A 19723-nucleotide genomic window follows, 5' to 3' on the forward strand; every position below is an offset into this window, starting at 1 on the left:
AAAGTCATTACTCCACACCATTTACAGGTGAAAAAGCCTGGCTCAGAATGTTCCCTAGGTTATGCAGCTGGGAAACAGTGGAGCCCAGATGCCAACCCAGGTCAGAGGTCAGCATTTCTGCTTTACCACTGTTCTGGACTCTGTTCACTGGGGCCTGTCTTCAAAACAGTCCCCATGGTGGGTAGATCGCATGATAATTTATTTAAAAGCTCCATTTGATCAAAAGTATCAAGAAGCTACTAATCTGTGCCAAAATGTGAGCTGGTAAGTTCTCTGGCTTCTGAGAATAAAAATGGGAAAGGAGACATATTTACTATGACCGTGTGTACACACACACACACATCTTTTCCTATAACCTTTCTCCATAACACTGAGGCCTTATTGACCGGGCGAGCTATGAAAGACCTTATATTTGGCATTGCTTTTAGGTGGGTACTGAGATGGAATCCAACAAGAACATTGGCGGCAGAATGGGAAAGGTGAGCAGTTTGTGAGTGTGTGTATTAATTCGACCTCTTTAAGAAGCAAGTTAACTTACATTTAAAAAAAAAAAAAAAAAAAGACCAATCAATGCCAAAAATCTCACAGGGTACCCAAAGACGCCCCACAAAAAAAAAAAAAAAAAAAAAAAAAAAAAAAAAAACTTCCATGGAGAAAGATTAATCTAGAAACAGATAAAAAGACAAAAATTCCAAAAGCAAATTCTTAAGAAGCCTTAAAGATTCTCTTGGTAGGAGCCCAGGTTAGGGACCGGAATGGACCCAGCCCAGGATGGACCTAGGACAACTTGTCCTTGCCCCCAAAAGAGCCACTTCCTTTGTTTCCCAAGGTTCAAAGGTTTCTTTTACAAGCAGAAATGGAAGAGAAAGGCCAACGGTAGAATTAAAAGCTCTCTAGCGTTACCGAGATCACCTGTGGTCCATATTACTTCTGAAAAAACAAACACAGAATCTCAACTAAAGTGATAATAAAATGTTAATCAATGTGCCATTTACACGGTCAGTCTCCAGTATCAAGTAATAATAATCATCACGTATAAACACCAAATGCTTGTCCCTGGTGCTAGCTTCTTAAAGCCATGTCAACAAGCTGGCAGGAAAGCTCGGGGAGTTAGCTTATCCCCTGCTCTGCAAAAAATAAGAATTACATTATAAAAACTTAGTCAGGTGTGGTGGCATGCACCAATAATCTCAGCACCTGGGAAGCAAAGGAGGCGGATCAGGAGTTCAAGGTCACTGTGAGCTACATAGCAAGCTTGAGGTCAACGTGGCCAAAGGAGACCTGGTCTGGAAGGACCAGGATCAATAATGAAAATAAAGCCAACATTCTTCCAATAAAGAAAACAAAGCAACATTCAAACATCTAGTACTTGTAAAAGACACACACATTCTCCCCTTCTCTTTCAGCTGTCCCCACCATGGGGGTAAACAGGAAATAAGAAGGAAGGAAAAGAAGGAAGGAAGGGAGAGGGAGAGAGGAAGGAAGGAAGGAAGGAAAGAAGGAAGGAAGGAAGGAAAGGGAAGAAAGGGAGGAAGGAAAAAAGGAAAAGAAAGGAAAGGAAGGAGAAAAGGAGGAAGGAAGGAAGGGAAGGGGGAGGGAGGGAGAGAGGAAGGAAGGGAAGGGGGAGGGAGGGAGAGAGGAAGGAAGGGAAGGGGGAGGGAGGGAGGAAGGAAGGAAGGGAAGGGAAGAGGAGGGAGGGAGGGAGGAAGGAAGGGAAGGGGGAGGGAGAGAGAGAGGAAGGAAGGGAAGGGGGAGGGAGGGAGGGAGAGAGGAAGGAAGGGAAGGGGGAGGGAGGGAGGGAGGGAGGAAGGAAGGGAAGGGAAGGGGAGGGAGGGAGGGAAGGAGGAAGAAAAAGGAAAGGAAGGAAGAAAGGAAGGGAAGAAGGGAAGGAAAAGAAAAGATGAGAACCATCAGTATCTCTCCCCCTTAACAAATGAGCAACCTGCTGATTTGATTAGCAAGAATGACTGAAGCCTTTTGGACCCTTAAGCCAGGTACTTTTACTTCTTGCTTCAAAGCGGAAGGGAAGAGAAAAATGGAGACCAGGACAGGAAAGAGGGAAGCACACCATAGCTGCATTCCCTCCAAGATCCCAACCCCGGAAATGAGGCTGAACACTGAGCTAGCCATGAACTTCGAAGACTTTTTTTTTTTAAACTAAACGATTTACTCCCAGAAGGCATTGTTTTAAGTCACAGTCTTAAACAGAGAAAGATAATCCTTTTAGTCCTGTCTCTAGGAGGTGATAACAAGTAAGCTTTGGTATGTATCATCCTTAAAATAAAAATAAGTAGAGAAGGATGGTGGCGGACCCGGAGCGGACACCCGTGTTCGAGGTCCTGGCTACTGGTCTTAAGCCAGCCACACAGGTCCTTTCCCACCTCCTTAGGCCCTTCACAGAGAACCAGTGAAAATTATCAAAGGAAAACCATTAGAAGATGATAAGATGAACACAGCGGTTCTGGATTCTCTCAAAGCAAGTACACGGAAGTGTCTACATAAAGAAAACCATTAGCAGCTTCAGAGCAGCAATTGTAGGCAGGTGTGACTGCTCCCCAGCAATTAATCAGCTAATAACTGCTCATCATCCTTTGCACTGTACATGCATTTATAATAGGGTTTAATAAGGACTTAACAAAAGGCAGTGCAAAGGACGGCACTTTAGGCCTAACACTAAGGTGCTGCTCAGACGGCGGAAACCAGAGCTTTGACCTCAAATTTTGTATGGCTTTCCTCTTTTGATATGGACCTCTATTTACAGTCCGCCAAGACCTTGAAACACACGCCCTTTGTAGCTTTTCTTCCCCAAGGCTGTTAGCCTTCTGCGGTGGTCAAGTGTCTTTAAGTAGTTCATTGGTATTATCTGGTTTGATTTGCTCAGGGGTGGGGTTTGGGAGGGGGAGGAGAGAATTTTGAAAGCAGGGAACTAGAAAGATGGGAATCAATCTTTTCTTCACTCCAAAAGGTCAGGTGGGTTGGGGAGGATGAGAGACTGCAGAGAAGGGCTGGAAGAATGAACACCTAAGGCAGTGCCCGCAGGCCAAGGCGCCCAGCGAGGTTGTGGGAGCCCTTTTCATTGCCCTGTGTGGATTCCTCGCCCCGATCCTTCATCCTCTCAGAACCCTGGTGCTCTACACAGCATCTGCATGCTGAGCCTCCAGGGGTAGAGCTGTTCACGCTTACAACTCCCTCAGAGAATCTGGCCAGACATTTCTTTCACTTTGGGCTGAAAGAGTTGGCCAAAGAGAGGAGTTAAAGCACTGGCCCCGTTCCAGGCCACATCTCCCGCCGCCTGCCGCGTTTTCTTTCAACAAGTGACAGCTACAGGTATCAAACTGGGGATTAAGGACAGCCAGCCGGCGGCGGTGCGAACGGAGCTAGAGAACACGACCCCACAGTCACCCGGAAAACTGTTTGTTTACCCCTATTATGCCCCCACTCCCTTACAGATGCGCACCGAAGGAGCTGGGAGGGGGGCGGAGGGTCTCACCCCTCCATCCTTCCCAGCAGGTGCACCGCGGTCAGAAACACTTCTCCTCCCTAAGGTCATTTTTTGGGAGCTCTGAATCGCCTCCCCAAACTTTTCAGTACAAGAGTCCCGGGTGGTCATCGCATGACAGCCAGAAACTCTCTTTAAAGATCCCCAATCCGTTCTTGGCTTAACTCTGGAACCTTAACTCCGGACATGTGTGTCACAAACCAACGAAAAAAATAAAACAAAAGACCCAAACAATTCCCGGGAGATCCCTCCCCCGAACAGGTGAGAACCCTAAAGAACTGGGAATCGCTCCGCTTGTCCTTTGCCAACCACGGACCATGGCGGGGACAGAGGCTTCGGCACTACCGCCCCCGCCCCCCAAATGCCACTTGTCCAGGTTCGGGAGCCCGAGGGCGCGGACAGCTGCCGCCAGCGCACCGCAGATGCGTGAAATCCACTAGCCCGTGGATCAACCAAAGGAGCCAGGGACCCCTGCCTGGCTGGTCGGGTCCTGGAGGTCGGGGAACAGCAGCGCCTCGCCCCTCTTACCTAGTGCTCACTGGGCCCCGGCTTGGGCATCCACGGGGTGCGCTGCGCTCCGAGGCTTGTCCGAAGCTGGTGCGCACCTGGCCACCTCCCGCCCGGCCCCGGCGCTGCGGCTGCGCTAGCGCTGCATGGCACACAGGGGCTGGCCGGGGGCCCCGGGAAGCCTGTCCAGTTGGCCGCGACTCCTCCGGCTCTCGTGGCTCGCCAAGGGCTCCCCGCCTTCCCCCCGCCCCGCGTCCGTGCGCCCTTCCTAGGCGGCAGCCCTTTTCCCTCCGCTCTGCCGGACCGGACAAACTGGTTTCTCTGCTCCAGGGAGGAGCCTCTCTCGCCTCCCCCTGGCAGCGGCCGTGGCCACGCGCGGCTTGGGGACCAAGCTGGAGCTGGGGCCGGGGGCGGTCCCGCCGTCTGCCCTCCCTCGATCCCTCCCCCGGGTGGAGAGAGGCTGGGCCACCAGGCCTGGTGCTGTTGTGTGTAGACCTGCTTCAGTGCCGCGATCTAGGGCCCCAGAGGCAGGTGGCCACCCCTGACCGTGACCGATCTTTGTCTATCCTGTGACCCTGGCTTTTTGGCAGTACGAGGCACCCGGGGCGCTCGCTGCGGCTCCTCGTTTCACAGTCACCACCTCAGGAGCCTCGCGTCACTTTCCCGCCCACTGTTGTCGGCTTGGCCGCAGGCCGGGGTCGGTGACCGCGCCAGCCCGGAAAACTGGCGGGGTTTAGAGAGAGCCGGGGACCTGAACTGCTTCGGTAAAAGGAGCCGCGCTTGCTCCGGGCCAAGTCACGTTTTGGGATCAGTCACCAAAGGCGTCGGAACAGAGGGCGCTAAGATTCCGAGGAACTCTGAATTGCAGCAAGCTCACTTTCTGCTGAGATCAAAGTCGCGTATGTTTAGGACCTTGGGTCCTGAAGGAGGGGAACTGTGGTGTGGTGGCCACAGTCAGACCTGCTTGCTGCGGTGCTGGTGACTGTCCTAAGTGAATCGCGGGTCTTCGCGGGCAGTCTGAACTGCTGCTCCTTCACCTGCATCCCTTCGACTTTCAGAGCTTACACACTACCAACAAGTCTCCAGGGTCCAAAGGGAGCCAAGCAGAGGTCCGTAGGAGTATTTAGAAGTAGCTGGAGGTAGAAGATGTGCTTGAGTTTAACTGTTAGCGCTTGGCACTCCTCTCTCACCTCTAAATCTAAACAATGCACCTCATAAAACCATCTTTACAATTCTGTTTGCAAAAATATTCTGTATGGTAAGAACAATAAACCATCTTGTGTTTTTTAATTTAATTTAGACCTCCAATCTTTAAGGCTCGTTGTAAATTACATCCTTTGGGCAATGTTACAAACAAAGCAAAAACCAACCATAGGATCACGTGCACAAAGCTTAGGGAAGGCACTCATGGAGGTCTCTCGGCTTCCCCCCTCTTCAGCGCTTATATATGAAGCATGCACTAGCGCCTATGTTTAATTAAGCTCACGAACTTTGCTGGAGTCAGGACCTCAATGTCAAGGACGCTACTTGAGCTGATTGAAGGTCATTGCAAAAAGAGGAACTCCCCAGGTTGTTGGTGGCAGTGCCCACTTCTCTGTGCCTCTAACAGTCACCCTTAACCCTTTTGAAGAATCCCAACTTGGGGGAAAAAAAAAAAAACCAACTTGCAAGAAATCTGACTCTGAACCTAGAGGAGTTGACTTTGCTGATGAAGGAGTCCTGACCTAGAAATCCTGGCCCTCGTAGACCAAACCAAATTTCAGTGCATTTGGCCAATCACTGAGTGAGTGTCTCATGCATGTAATGAGGATTAATTCTGAAATCTACCTAGCTCCACTCTATTTCCCACAACAGCCTGAAGGGGTTCCTTAACCTCTTAGAAATTTTGACATAAAATAAAATCACAATGAGCTAATATGAAAAGCTTCGACTTAACTAAAAAAAGAGGGGGGGGGGAGTGGCTGGAGAGATGGATCTGTGGTTAAGAGCACTGGCTGCTTTCCTGGAGGACTCTGGTTAGGTTCTCAGTTCTCACGTGGTAGCTCACAACTATCCAGTAACACAGCTTCCTGGGAACCTGATGCCCTCTTCTGGCCCCTGGGGGAACTGCACATACATGGTACATAGACATACAGGCCAAGAAAGACCTCCAGACACATAAAATAAAGGTTAATTTTTTTAAGGGGGAAAAAAAAAACTTGGGGAGTAATAAAACACAGCCGAGCATGGCTGTGGGCTTCTTAATAGGCTGTAGTTAATTAAAAGATATTTTAACATTGATTTTAAACATAGGAGGGGGAAGGGAGGGAGGGAGGGAGAGAAGGTGGGAGGGCAAAGGAATGTGACATAACTTAGTGTGGGAGTGAAGGACTTCTCAGTGAGAGTTACAAGTAAATGCCTCAGTGGTGGTTATACATGCCATTTTCATGGCTGCCAAGCTAAATCTCAAAGGCTTGCCATGAATCCCCCACATACACACTTTCTCCTTTTAGTAACTCACTCCTAGAGTATAGACCTCCTCTGGAGGGGCCTTGAAGGAGATTATTAACTAATGAAGTAAAACCAGGATCCACTAGGTTTGAACAAGGATGTAGAACATGCCCCCTTTTATTTTAAACGGTGGTTTTGATTTATTATTATTAATTATTACCTTTTTTGATGCGGGCTTTCTAGAAGCTTGTATGTTCATTCATAGCAGGAAAGGCTTAGACGGGATGGTTGCTGGAAGTAATCTTTTCCCTTCCCATTTACTTAAAAATTCCCCCATCTTTCCACCTTTCCTCAGGCTCTGGTAACACTGAACAATCACGCTGTGTATTCACCAGGGGACGTTATCAGGCAGACCAGTTCAATTTGAAAAAAAAAAAAATCATTTTCTAGAATAGTTCTTTTTCCCCCCTTTTTTTCTATAGGCTAAAACTTAAAGGTGAAAGGTCATCTTAAAAGGAGGTGCATTCACCGCCTGCATTCACCCTCTACTAACCCTAGGAGTCCATAAAGGTAATGAATTCTAAACAATGGAAAGACATGGGGACCACGCTGAACACAATCAATCATCACCCTAAACTGGCGGCCAGGATGAACGGTTGGAAGGTGACTTCTACAGAACCATGCTCTGCACCAGCTCTGGAGTTCGGTTTTGGGGGAAAGGGTAGTGGCAGACTGAAGGAGCATGTCCCCAGCACGTTAAGACAACTTTAAGCATAGACACTTTCATGTGAACTTACCTTTGCCATCCTAATGGTAGAAACTTCTAACATCTGCCCATTTCCTTAAGTGCTGCTTTGAACAGCAGATATACTCGATACACTCTTTTTTCTTTTTACATGTATTCATTTGTGGAGGTCACAGAACAACTTGCCAGAATCTCAGTTCTCTCTTCCCTCAGTGTGGGTCCCAGGGATTGAATTCAAGTTGTCTGGTTGTCAACAAAGGCTTTCACCAGCTGGGACATTTTGCCAGCCCGAATGATAGATTCTGCTGTATTTTCTGGCACAAATAAAGTTCCATGTACCTCCTAAGTTATGATACTTTCTGCTTCCTTTCGAATCACCCAGCTTCTCCCCTGGCTTCCCATTCTTTTCAAAGAAGAAATGAGAAGTTATCTAACTAAATGTGTCTCAGGTATTTTGGCAATTGCAGGGAGGTCCAGAATTCAGGAGATGATATCTTACGGTTTTATTGCTGTGATAAGATACCATGACCAAGGCAACTTTTATAAAGGAAAACATTTCATTGGGGCTGGCTTACAGTTTCCGAGGTTTAGTCCAGTATCATCATGACGGGAAGCGTGGCAGTGTGCAGGCAGACATGTGTGCATGCTGAAGAAGGAGATGAGAGTTCTATGATTTGATCGGAAGGGGCAACCAGGAGGAGACTGGACTTCCACACTGGGCAGAGCTGAATATAATTTGGGCCTTCAAAGCCCCCCTCCCACCTCAACAGTGATGCACTTCCTCAAACAAGGCCACACCTTCTCCAACAAGGCCATGCCTCCTGGTAGTGCTACTGCCCCTGGGCCAAGCATTCAAACACATGATCTATATGGGCCAAACCTTTTCAAACAACCACAGATCAGAATATTAGGTTTTGGTGTGCTGCTCTGCTTCTGAAAAGCTCCATGTTGTCTAGCTTTCCCAGTACCAGAAGGCGCTATGAAAGCTGCTAATGGAAGGACACATCCAACAGTCCTGTTCAGCTGTGATGGCCATGAACCACAATAACCAGCAAGCTATTCCCAAAGGTAATGTTAGCAAACCAACAGCTGTCTAATGGGTGTAAATCCTGCTTGATAGGAAGGAGGTCATACCTATTTCTATAAACTAGCCAACTACCCAGGGCCCATGTGTCTTAGAGAATCTACTACTGACCTTGTACCAGACCAGCAGAGTGCCCAACTATATTCATCCTTATGCCCACAGATGAGTGTGGCTCTTACTCGTCACCCAAGAAGCCTCTCTTTACAGCACATAGACAGAAAAACATAATTGTCCATAATGCATAGAACAACTGATTCTAGGAACTAAGTCCCAATGAACGTACCTACAGCACGATTCATGCACCTAAGGCTCAAGAAACATTGCAGAAGAGGGGGTAGAAAGACTGTAAGAAATGAAGGACCAGAATGTCAGAGAAGCTACATTCAAGAGACCTAAAAAATATAACAAGATGTAAATATCAATGGGACAAATAGGTGCTGATACATAATGGGGAATCTACCTGTAGACCAAGAACTACAAACAGCCAAGAGAGGGAAAAATGGTCTCTTCCAGGAATGAGTGTCCTAATTGGTTATCTTATGCCTCACAGGTCTATCTAATGCAAAGTGGTCAACCCTGACATCATATATATACAATGCTGACTCTCTCTCTCTCTCTCTCTCTCTCTCTCTCTCTATATATATATATATATATATATATATATATATATATATATATATATATATCAATAATAATGGGAGAAAAAGAAGCCATCAGTTTGAGAGGACGTGCCAGGGTGGCCGACATGGGAGGGGTTAGAGGCAGGAAAGGCAAAGGAGGAGTTAATGCAGTTATATTTACATTAAAAATGAAAAACAAAATACCAATTAGAAACTAAAAACCAGCTTCCTTTTCTTTCACGTTTGTAATTGTGTGTGCAGCATTTCTCTAGACCTATTTTATATAAGGAAGGAATTTTAAAGAATCACAAGTGACTATATAGACACTCAATGAATGTTACACTACCTCGTGTTGATAACATTTCACCAGTTAAACTTAATTAGTGTAATTAACTTACATGGCCATGTAGCAGTTTTCGGAGCTGGGGGGTGTGGCTCGGTGACGGGCACTTGCCTAGCATATGTAAGGCTCTGCACTCCATCTAACACAAAACACATTCCAAGTTTATGATTATGGTTAGCACATGTTGTCATGTTCTCTTATATTTGACTGTTAATTTGTGTGGTAGTGTGTGTGTGCACATGTGTGTGTGCATGGGTTGTTCTTGGGCCATGGCATACATAAGGAGGTCAAATAACAATCTTTGGAAAGTTTGTTCTTTCTGTCTATCATGTGGGTCCTAGGGATTAAACCTAGGCTTGGTGGCAGGCACCTTTAACCTGCTGAGCCATCTTGCCTGCCCTGTGGCCATGATCTTGTGTAGTTTTGAGAACTGTGTGTCATTTTACGCTTCATCCTCATCACTTCCTACTGACTGGGAATCACCTCCACCTTTCCAATTTCATCCTTCATTACGCCTAACCTGAAACTGAAATGCTCCCCCTTCCAAAATGCTGGATTCTGAATAGTACCAGCTAGAATCCATACTGCTGGAAAGGACACCCGTCATTCCTCAGGTCTGAGATGGCTTCCTCGGTGTCCCCTAGAGGGACATTCTGAAGGCACTTTACACTTTTCCTCCCTTCTCACTCCCCACTGCCTGTGTGCCCCTTGAGGTCCTAGATGGATCTCCTCTAGAGCCTCGGTGTGGCATTCTGTGTGGTCAGTTATTGTTCTCCGAGAATGGAGGGATGGTTGGTACTGCATAACATTGGTTTGGGATATTTATTCATTTACCACTTGTCCTCTGGAATTAATCTCCACCCAGCACTATTTGAAGGACTTTTAAAGGTCCTATTTCTTTCTCGATCCTGTTACATTACTGGTGACTTGCCCCTCTTTGCTTCCTTCTAGATGGAATGTCAGTGTTATCCCAGTTTGGCTTTGTTTGATTAGAACTTGAATACCAGTAGGACTTGGTGCTGTTGTTGGGGCACAACAGAGAAAGGCAGCTAAAAGCTTCTGAGAGAAACCCATGCATAAGGATGCAACCATTTCTATATTCCTAACCTCACAGCCTGCTGACTGCTTCTCTTTCCCAGCTAAAGAGAACCACATTAAGTGTAAGGTAAAAGAATAAGAACCGGAGAGATGTCTCAGTACTTAGGAGTACTTACTGGTGCTCGTGATGAGGACTCCAGTTCGGTTCCCAACACCCACGTGGTGGCTCACACCTGTCTGTAACTCCAGTTCCAGAAAATTTCTCTCCTCCACCTTCTTCTGGCCTTTGTGGGTCCTAGGTCCTCACATAATGTACACACATAGATGCAGGCAAGAAACACATACACATAAAAATAAATAACACCTGGAAAAAACAGGAAGCAATTTTTCAATTGTCACATTGGCATTTGGTTGGTTGGTTGGCTTTTTTTTTAATTTTAATTTTAGTATAATTCTAAAGATAGCAAAGGGATCCAGGTTCACTGGCACACACCTGCTGCTATCCTAGAACTCAGGAGTCAAAGACAAAAGGATCATGGGAAGTTTCAGTGTTAGCCTTGGCTATACAGTAGGTCCTAGGCCAGTCAGAGTTACGTAGTGAGACCCTATCTCAGAAAGCAAATAAGTAAAAATAAAGACAGTCAAGGAAAAACTAACACAAACTTAAACTCAGTTTCTCCTCCTGACACCAGCTGTGTGGGTGTACCCCCAAAATCAAAGAAGCTGTCAGTTCTCTAGTGGGTATCAGTCAGGTGGTCCCTAATTCAGTTCAGTCTGACACTATGTGCCTGGAGGCAGCACCAGACACCACAGGTGGGGGCTCAGCCCCAGAGATGACCCCACACACTCTAGTTCTTCCTGTGCTCTGACCAAGCACCAGCAAATCAGGGGCCCATGACTTGATCTTCACGTTCCATTGATTTCATTGATCAGATTGCAGGGGAAACTTAAATCTACCAGTATGGTATAAAGGATATTATTAATATAAATGATGTAAAGAAAAAGATACATATGACAAGGTGTTCTGGGAAGGCCTTGGGGGCACTTTCCAGGAGCCTATGGGGTCTGCTATACAGAAATTCTATGACTACTGTGTTCATGTGCTTGTCTGTTTACAGTACAAGGTCTCTCTGTATAGCCCTGGCTATCTGGAACTCACTCTGTAGTTAGACTTGAACTCACAGAGATATGTCTAGCAAAGGTGTGCACCACCACCTCCTGGTCTTTTTGGGTTCTTATGGAGACTTCTGTGTAGGCAGGATTGAGCAACTGTATAGATCAGTGATTAGACAAAGGGTACTGATACTGACACAGATGGGGAAGCCCAGCCAGACCTCCCTGTCCAGAGCCTTCTTGGCATCTCTGTGATGTATCCTTTCTCCCAGGTATGAGCCCAAGTTCTTGTTTGCATCAGGGATGTGTGTGTCTGTGTGTCTGTCTATCTCTCTCTCTCTCTCTCTCTCTCTCTCTCTCTATGTGTGTGTGTGTGTGTGTGTGTGTGTGTGATATCATGTTTTACTGTATCCCAGGCAAGTATTTAGAGACAACTTCATGACAGAAAAAATAGTTTCTATGACCTAACTTGGTGATGTGAAATTATAGATTTAATGATTTGCTTTGGGGAAAGAATTGAGAGCCAGGAATTATGAATGATAACAAAATAAATACCCATAAATCATATATGCATATATGTACATATATAAGATGTGTGAGTATTATATATGATTTTATATATACATACAGTATAAACATGTTTTTTGTGCTATTTTACTGTATTCTTGTACTTTTACCTCCCTTGTAAGCTCCCCTCACCTGCCAACATTAGCTAGTAGAGAAAGATTAGAGGGGAAAGGGACTGTAGACCTTTTTAGACTACTTCCTGCTGATTAGGGATGTTGTGTTTCTTGGTACCAGTTCAATCTTGTCCTCAGGATATCTCCAACTTCTTGTCAAACTGCAATGACAGCAATCGGGAACAGCAAGGGAGAGCAGCAGCCTTCTTCTCATACGGCCTAATTACAGTCACTTAGGCAGGTCAAGGCAGGAAACCAAGCAACAGAAGACACAGGCACCATGGGGGAAATACTTACTGCTTGCCTCATGGCTCACATTAGCTATGTACGTTAGACCTCCCACAACCACACAACACGACTGTTCATGGGAAGACATGAACAAACATCCACTCACCCCAGCGAGAGAACCGATGGTGTTCCAAAGTAAGGAGACTATTAGATTCTAACTGATGGACCAATGAGCTTAATTGGGGTTAGTTATAAGGATATGGGTGAGAGGTTACTTCCAGGAGCAGAAATGAGTCAAGACAGATGCATCAGCAAAGCCAGCATCAGCACCCGTGACAGCTGACCAAAGCTGGAGACCTAGAACACACTGAACAACCTGCAGGTAACTCATCAGGTTGGAGAGCATCCCTTCCAGGCACCTCAACTGGACCGAACCTCTTCCAGAGAGTTTGTCTTTTTTTAAGAGTTTTCTAGGCAGCTTGTCTTATCTCAGAGTCTTGTCTCGGTGCTGCTATTTATATATGCTTAGGCATGGAGGGGCCTAGTGAGTCAGGGACTTTCTGAGGTTCTCTTGAGTTGTTTAGTTCCTGAGTTTAATGAGCTTGTCTGCAAGGTGGACTGGTTCACCTCGCCTTAGACATTCCGTGTCTCACCTCTTTTTCAAACATCCTTTGTCTTAACAAACTGGTCTTAAAAAAGTAAGGCACCGAGAGAAAACTACTACACAACACACCTTCCCAGAGGTGGGACCACCCACACTTAGCTGGGCTGTCAACATCAATCAGCAATTAGACAATGCCCCCACAGCCATGGCCACAGACCTATCAGATAGAGACAAGTCCTCAAACTGAGGTTCACGATTCCCAGATATCGCCAAGCTTGTGTCACGTGGACAAAATCTCCCCATCACAACAGGCATGCAAGTTATGCAGTTTCTTTGGAAGAAAGGTAAGAAACAAGTATCAAAATTTCATGCATATGTGTGTGTCCCAAGAATGAACCCCAAGGATCAGCTGAACGCACGTGCAAAGGTGAACAGACATGTGTTCACTGGGCCATGTTTTCTCATTGTCAGAGACCTCAATGCCCGTTGTACAGAGGTTCTGTCTACATCATGAGATGCCAATGCAGTATTTTATTAGGAAGATCTAGTGATACTGATGTTTCTACAATTACCAAGATATATTAGTATAAGATAGTGCCAAGCACATCAGAGTGTTGAAATAAATCTGTTCAATGTGTATGCTGTTTTTGTTTACATAAATAAATGAGTGCATTATGTAATATATATTAAAGTATCATGGGGGTGGGGAGCTGGAAGGCTGACTCAATAGTGAAGAGCACTGGGTTTGATTCTCAGCACCCACACCGTGGCTCACAACCATATATAACTCCAGTTCTGGGGACTCCAATGCCCTCCATAGACAGTAGGCATACATGTGGTATCCCCATATCCCTCAGACAAATCATTCATATACAGAAAATAATAAAATACACTTTTAATTTCAAATATCTAATGTGTAAATATTATTTAAATTTAATGTATTATTTAGGATAATAAAATAATTCCAAAAATGTCGTTTTAAAAAAATCCAAACATCAAATGTAATGCTATATGTATATGTATGAATGAAGAGAGAGATTAAAATAAATAAGTAAGAAATTGGTACTAGCACTCATCTTTATGGAGGAAACTAATTTTTCACGAATATTTTTGTTCAGTTAAAACCTTTTCTTATTATGCTGCCATAAAAAGTCTTTCAATTATTTATTTTGGGAATATGACGGGTGTGGGCTCACACAGTACTACAGAGTTTCTGATGGCAAACAGCTGTCCCCAGAGCACCAAGCCTCACAGTCAATGGTATTTGCCAGAGGGATTTTTTTTTTTTTTTTTTTTTTTTTTTTTTTTTTTTTTTTAGTTCTGTTGGCTCTTACATTTATCTTCACATGCTGATATGTGCCTATTTTGCCTCTTTTTTTTTTTTTTTTTTTTTTTTGATATTATTTCTTTCATCTTAGGTAGCTATGGGTTTCCTATTACAGAACTGAGTGATGTATCCCATTCACGACAACCATGTGCACACGCTCTTCCTCGATCTCCTGTTGGGAGAGGGGGGAGTCCTGAGAGAAGGAAGTCCAGAGTGAATGTGTGCTGCTGATGTGGGCACAGCTGTGCTCCACTTTTGTGATGGTGACAGCGATGGCCCCTTTCCATGCCAGGAGCCTGTGGCATTCATCTTGGAAGGCTGGGAGGACAAGAAGACCTTTTTAAGATCTACTGGAGAACTGATCTCTGTCAACATGGAGGAGAAGGCTGGCTTGCTATGCACTGTGCATATTTGGAAATGTCTTCCTTTTACCTTTAAAGCCTCGCTGGAGAAATAGAAATCTAGACCAGAAAGCATTTTGTCCTCAGAATCCTGGAGGCAAAATTTCACTGTATGGTGGATTCTTGATGCTACTCTGACTCAGCGCCTTCCGTGATGGGTAATAGTGATCCTAAAGTTTTACTAAAATGGGCCTTGGGGTAGGTATATATTAGAATTTCGAGTGAAAAGGCAAATTTATTTTCACACTGAATATTTTTAAGAACGCCCAGTGTGTATTTCTCGGGTCCCTTTACTTCTGTTTAAATGCAGCGAGCCCAAGACTAGCTCGACAGCAGAGAAACACCTCTTCTGGGCTGTCTCCTTTTAGAATTCTCTAAGTTCTCTGGAGTTTTAGATTTAACAGCATACCCACTGGGCACCTGGCCCCAACCTGTCTCTTTCACAGTTTTGTGTGTGTGTGTGTGTGTATGTGTGTGTGTGTGTGTGTGTGTGTGTGTGTGTGTGTTAAGCTAGACATTGCTTACCTCTGACACTGGGCAGTTAGTCTAATGAATTAGTAGCTGCTTTTCTTAACCCACACATGTGGACACCTGTTCCAAGAGAGGAAGCACGAACGAGTGGACGGTGACTCTATCCATCTGGTTTGTGTTTATTTTTAAAACCACGCAGCTCTCAGGTCCTAGTTCATTTCTGATCCCTCTCTTTCATACCAGTTAGAGTTGGTTGAAACACTGGGAAAAAGAGTCGTATAAAATTCACCTTTGTTTTCTTAGTTGTAGAACAATTGCCAGGAGCTAATTTGGTGTGTGTTTAACATTTATGTATGCTGTGATTAATCCTGCTTGTCATACGGCTTGGCAGTCCCCAGCTCACCTGGATTACCAGAATTTACTTCTTAAGAAGTGCTTGTCCCTGCTCTTTCTCTTGGTTGGCACATGAGTGTCCCATTCTTAAAGATATATTGCTTTTTCTTTACTGTTGTTTTTTTCTTTTGTTCATGTATCTGATGAACTGCGACCATAGGCTTTGAATCTACACTGGGGGCAACCATCTCTCCTATGCTGCTGTGGCTCCTCAGCTCCTCCAAACAGTTCCCAGAAGTCACTTCATGAGCACACACAGGTCTGGTACTCAGTAGGAGCCATTTCCTTTCTTCTTCTGCAACTGACTCTAAATGTGTTACTTTCTATCAACTTCCATGATTCCAGGTCAGACAATGCCGTCCCAAGCCCTCTGGGGCTTCAAAGTAGAGAAATCCACCCTGTGTCTGCAAGAGGTCAAGAACACATTATTTTGGAAGAAATGCCTCAAAGTTGCCTTTTATTTTATACTCTGACAGTTGAGTCCAGAGCATAGGCATGTGGGCTTACGGCTTGCCTTGAGAATTTACTATTGCTCTTAAAGAGTACCTGGCACTGGGCCACTTAGAAGGAACAGAAGGTTATTGAGGCTCATGCTTCTTCTGGAGGCTGAAGAGGTTGGGTGGGGGGAGGGCATATGGGGAGAGCCTGGTGTTTCTTCAGCTCTTGGTAAGATCAGCCGAGCAGTGAAAGAGGAGGGAATAAGAGCAGGGTGCTATAACAATTCAATCATGGGGTGGAAACTCCTCATTCCAAACACTCCCAAGGACCCCACCATCTCTCTTAGAACACTACTCTGACAAATTTCAACACAAAGCTGGGCGTGGGGGTATAGATCTTAATCTCTGAACTCTAGAGGACACAAAGCTCTCAAGTTCAAGCACCCTTCCCAAAATCCAATATGAAGTTTGGCAGAGAAAAGTCACATCCAAGTCTTATAACAGCATACTTAGGAACCAAGAATGGTCCACAGAGACTAGGGATATCTAATGCATAAGACCTACATTGCATCTAGAATAAACTTAACTTCTGGCTGATTAAGAATTTTCTGACTTCAAAAACATTGCTTCAATCTTCTTTTCCTAGGATGAAGACTTTTCCAAGACGTTTAAATTATTTTCACATATTGAATATTCTAAGTTTCCTTCACCCAACCATTAATAGAACAACATTACAGGTTCACAATTTAAAATACATATATGCATACCCATGTATGCATGATCCAGGTAGCAGCAACCTTTGCATGAGGCCTTGCACCCTAGCACCGCAGCGCTCTCTCTCTCTCTCTCTCTCTCTCTCTCTCTCTCTCTCTCTCTCTCCTCAAAGTGTGCTTCTTCACAAATCCATTTAAAAATCCACTCATATTTAAATCTAAATAATCTATGATACTTGCCTATTGTCTTAGGGTTCTCTAGAGTTACAAAACTTATGGGGTGCCTCTGCATATGAAAGGAAATGACTGTAATGAGTTACAGTCTGAAGTCCTACCCAACAATGGGCAGCTGTGAATGGGAAGTCCAAGAGTCTAGTACTTGATCAGTCCCACGAGGATAGGTGTTTCAGCTAGTCTTCTGTATAAGCTGGAATCCTGAAGAAGAGGGTTCCACTAGCTGTGCTGGCAGTAAGTGCAAACAGATGAAGAAGGAGGAGAAGTAGGTAGGAGGAAGAGAAAGAGGAAGAAGAAGAGGAAGGCATTTCTTCTATTGTCCCCAAGTAGGCCTATAGCAGAAGGTATGGCCCAGATAAAGGTGTGTACCCACACCTGGATTTGGAGTATCTATCCCAGGATGGCCTTGAACTCAAGAGATCGGCTTGTCTCTGTCTCCTAGGATTAAAGGTGTGTACTACCTTGCCTGGGCCTAAGCTTTTTGTAATCACTACAACCTCAAGATCTTATTCAAAAGCTTGTCACCTTGTATCAAGATCTGGGTCAGAAGCCTGTGTCTTCCAGCCTCAAGATCTGGATCACAGATGTGCCTTACATTTCTGGATTGTAGTTCATTCCAGATGTAGTCACGTTAACAACAAGTAGTCATCACACCTATGAAACACTTGACCAAGAAGTACACAGATTCCATCTTGTGAGTCACAGTTTACCATGCTCCCCAGAGGCCCAGCACTTATGTCCTGGCCAAGCCTATTCCCCATGGCTGACTTGAAATCAATTAATCAATTAATTTCTGAAAGCTGTGGTTAATTAAATGTTGGTAGACAACAGCTACCTAGGAGCAGTGGCTTGCATATCCCTCCTTTATTTCTTCTTTCTTTCCTTCCTTCTTCCTCTCCTCCTTCCTTCCCTCCTTTCTTCCTTTTTTCATAGGGTCTCACTATTTTGTCCCAGCTGGTTTTGAATTTGAGATACTCCCTGTCTCTTGACTGCTGGAATCACAGGCAAGAACCACTGAACCCAGCAGCAACAGTTGCTTTCAGAACACCTTTGTTGATGATTTAAAATCTCCAATGCTTAAAAAAAAAAATCAGAAGAGACATGTAAAGCAGACATCAGAAAAATGTGTATGTTTACAGCAATGGAGGTCCCCATGGTAAGTTTTTCATAAACATAATGGGGGGCAGCTTATACACTCTTACTGCAGTTTACAATCATGGACTGTCCCTTCTCCCCAGAATCCTGACATCTTGCCTCCTGCCCAGGCTTTGCGGGAGTCGTGGTTCTTACGGGCGAGGGGCTTCAGGGGCTGAGATGGGCCCTGATTTTGTTTCTCCTGTGTTCCAGGACCATGTTGCCCTGTCTCTTCTCCCATTAGATAAAAGCAATGGCAGGTTATAGCCCTGTGTAGACTCCTTCCTGCAGTTACTTTGTTGTAAGTAGAAACTACTGTTTCACCTGATCTTGGTGCTCTTAGGTGGGTCTCCAGGCAACAGAGCAGAGGCTCCTGCCCGGTCCTGAAGCTGGAGTTCTTTCTGAGTTCCTTGAGGCACCAACAGCCACAGTCTATTCTTCTGAAATAAGGGATACCACCTGCCGCCATCCCCCATGCCTATCAATGTGGACATGGGGAAACTTACTCGCTTGAATGTCATCAGCACTGCACAGCTATCTGATGGGAGTAATGGCATGGTGGAACGATCCTTGCCTGCCCTGACATCTGTTCTACATGTCTTCTCTAGTCACAGGATCCAGGGTTGTCAGAAGCAGGATTGTGCTTAGCTAAAGGATTGCACATCTGAATCCCCTATTATTTGGGTAGGATCTCATGGCCAAGTTCTGACCAATGAGATAGGTATAGGTGGAATGTTCCAGAACAGTATGTTAAAAGTAGGAAAGACATCCTCTTCCTTCTTTTCATGTTGGCAATGTGAGTTTGGCACCTGCTGAGCTTGGATCTGAGAGGACTTTAAACATTGAGCCCGTAGCTACAGAGCATAGACCAGAGAGATAAACAGGAACACCTGAGGACATCGAAGTCCCTCCACCCAGACTGTCCACTGCTTTGCTTATTTTCTACAGAAAAAAGAATCATGTGTTTAAGCCACTATCTCTCAGCTCACTGTCATAGTTGAGTCTTGAGATGGTGACAGTCAACTTTCCACATCTTAGAGAAAGAAGCCAGCAAATAACTATAGATGAAAGCTCGGTGGAAGCAACCTTTACAATTTCAACATCCACTCAATCTACATGGCAGGATGCTGAGGGCCAGAGGGAAGGATCAGCAGTGAAGCAAAACAGGTGGTTTCTGTGGGCTTGGTACAGGTGCTTTACTCTAAAACACCAGAGAGCGTAACTGGCCCCAGGTCAGTGTAAATGCTTAGCAACGGAGGATACCAAAGAACTCTGTAACAGATGGTGGGCGTTTAGAACAGTTGCAGCCTGAAAAAAACAAACAGATGAGGCCAGGAAGCACTCTTGTTCCCAGATAGAATGACATATGCACTTTACATATATGCACACATAACACACATATACATGCATATATGCACATACATATACATATATGTACACATACACACATTCACACAGATATACACACATTTACAAACATACATACACATGAGCACACACACACACGCACACACACACACACATTATAAGTATATATTTAATTGGGACCTACTCAAGAAAACATTCTTGTAAGCTCCACTTTCCAGAAAGGCACAATGCTCTCCCACCCACTGTTCCACTCTCCATGGTCAGTTGTCTCCCACCAGTAACAGCCTTGTATATTCTCATAGTACAATGAGAAATTCTGTTTGGGAAGCAGGAGAGACAGAGACCGCATTTGCA

Source organism: Micromys minutus (assembly GCF_963924665.1).
Source record: "Micromys minutus genome assembly, chromosome: 8".
Classification (NCBI taxonomy): domain Eukaryota; kingdom Metazoa; phylum Chordata; class Mammalia; order Rodentia; family Muridae; genus Micromys; species Micromys minutus.